This window comes from Capsicum annuum, unplaced genomic scaffold, assembly GCF_002878395.1.
Source record: "Capsicum annuum cultivar UCD-10X-F1 unplaced genomic scaffold, UCD10Xv1.1 ctg20128, whole genome shotgun sequence".
In the NCBI taxonomy this organism is placed as follows: Eukaryota; Viridiplantae; Streptophyta; class Magnoliopsida; order Solanales; family Solanaceae; genus Capsicum; species Capsicum annuum.
Genome location: NW_025826010.1, coordinates 1 through 2,415, shown reverse-complemented (window position 1 = coordinate 2,415; position 2,415 = coordinate 1). Strand labels below are relative to the sequence as shown.

Below are 2,415 nucleotides of genomic sequence, written 5' to 3'. Positions count from 1 at the left end.
TGACATATATCTTCAATCATGAACAAGAAAACCTCAGCAGTTAGATATTTGATACAACTATACAAGTAGACTAAGCTACTAATGAAAGCTACCAAACTTTGTAATCTTCAATTCAGAAAGCACATTGGTGTACAAGTTATTGCACGTTGATCAGACCATGACATAAAGATAAAAAATGACTCGTTAAATATGACAAAGAAAGCAAGAAAAAAGGAGACGTACCCTAGAAGAAGACTCGTCAGATGGGCAAAGCTGTCGGCGATCAAAGTCTATATCGTCTCCACCATCCTCTCCATAATGTTTCTTCAACAATGGCTCCCCCTTGGTTTTAGGATATTTGAAACTCAACTTCCTCTTCCTCCAGGAAAGAAGACTACGTTTTGAACTCTGCTCTACAGATTGATTTGCTGCAGTTCTATCCTTAGGGTACTTGTGCTTTGTGTCTGAAATATGATGGATGTAGTGGACTAAATCCTCGTCACTGCTACTACCGCTTGTATTTGAACAAAATGATCCACCAGCATGGTTTGCATAGACGGGTGCTTCATAACTAAATGACTTCTAAACACTTGTATCCTCTTTTCCTTCCTCAGATTCTCGTACCGAATCCTCATCAAGTAAATCTGTATCCACAGGATAAACATAATTGGGATCCTCACTTTTGGCTGTCTATCAACAAAGCCTTTCCAGGGTTCGGAGATACTGGAGCAGACATGATAAACTTCGGAAATGTCTCTGAAGCTTCGTGAGCGTTCCTCAATTCCACAAGGTTGAGCATTAGCTGTCAACAAATATATGAACATATCTTTAGGAAATGGTCGCATCAGATAATATATTCACGTAGCTGCAGGAATACAAGAACGCAAGCAAAAAGCATGTGTTTTAGTTTCTCTTACACAGAGTGAAAGGCAATTCTTGAAGCTGCCAACAGAGACTTCCAAAGGAACGAAAATTTCAATGCCCTCTTGTTTATCTCCAGCTACTGAAGCAAAGTCTGCGAGATTCAATGTCGCAAAAGAAAGTACGGGTACCTTCTGATTTGGTCCTTTGCTTGTACCCTGATTCAGCAGAAGTATGAATAAATACAAAGAAGGGAGTAAATGAACAATGAAATCGAACACAAAGACAACATGTTCAATAGAGGAATTAGTGTCGATGAAAAGCTAAAACCAAAACTAAACGATTAGAAGCACGAAATAATACACCTGTGGATTGGAAAACACACGATTATCATGAATGATAGGTTCAAAGCAGTCAAAGGAACATGCAGCTAAGGCCAATGTTGTGCCTATGGAAGAAGAACAACTTGCTTCAGTCTTAAACAAGTTGAGGTATAAGAATTTACTATTCCATTTAAGCTCAGCACATGTCATCATCAAACCAAATAAAAATACAAGCGAAAATAAGTTACATAAAAAAATAATTAAAACCTATTTCCAACTAGTAGATATGGCCAATATGAGTCTTGATACTACATTGTGTCCTATCTTTAACCAAGTCTGCACTGATTTCAAGAAATTATAGGTCGTTCGAGACAACTTCTCTAGGTCTATCTCGTCTCCTTTTAACACCTTGGTCACCATGGTGTCACACCTACTAACCGGTGCATCTGGAGGTCGCGGCAAGACGTTGAACCTGTGAAAGAAGTAGTCATTAAAAAGTTCAAACCATTTATCATTAACAACTCCTCCTATTGTTTCTTCCCTTAAAAACCAATTGGTTGATGCACACAAAAACAACTTTGGGAAGGAACAATCCTCAAGGTGCCTAATCATTTGCTACCATTTTATTTAATAATAGACTATGCCCATAATGCTTCTTTTTTCCTTATCCAGAAAGCACAGCTGTATATGTCTAAGAGAAAAATATGAATGAATACAGTAGGTCTCACCATCCACCATATAACATCAAAATAAATGAACCCCACAAGCTCAGAAAGTGAATCCATTGAAATGCAATCATTACATCCCAGAAGGCTTAAAAAACTTCTGACTCCCAGTGCATGTCAGTAACAATTTCTTAGACATCAATATAACAAAGTTAAAACTCACTTTACGCCAGTAGCATGTTGGAAAATTATACTGTGTATATATATTGGACACTTTAGGTGAAATTCTTGGCTTTGCCACTGTTAAACTCACTAAGCTACTAGTACTCTAGGAGTAATAAAACTCAGTAAAAACCATATTGATGATGAATTTTATTAAGCTTCTCTTGTTTAACATGTCCTCTGGAGAGGCTCATACAAAGGATGCTGCAGTATACTGAATCACCATGATCAAATTATCAAAACTAAGCATCAACCTAACCAATAAAAGAAAAAATAAGTATCCTAATTTGTGGAAATTCAAGAAATTTATCATCCCATGAAGTTGTATAACATGACCAGGATTCATAAAACAATACAAATAGCAC

At 37.0% G+C, this 2,415-nt stretch overlaps 1 long non-coding RNA gene across 1 annotated transcript; it reads right to left on the bottom strand.

The window, feature by feature from the left end:
- Positions 1-227: 227 nt before the first annotated feature.
- LOC124890560 lies at positions 228-2,373 on the bottom strand. The gene is made up of 3 exons (XR_007049216.1): positions 1,431-2,373; positions 897-1,058; positions 228-781 (listed from the first exon to the last, which is right to left on the bottom strand). It is a non-coding gene; the product is annotated as an uncharacterized LOC124890560 (long non-coding RNA).
- Between the last annotated feature and the right edge of the window lie 42 nt (positions 2,374-2,415).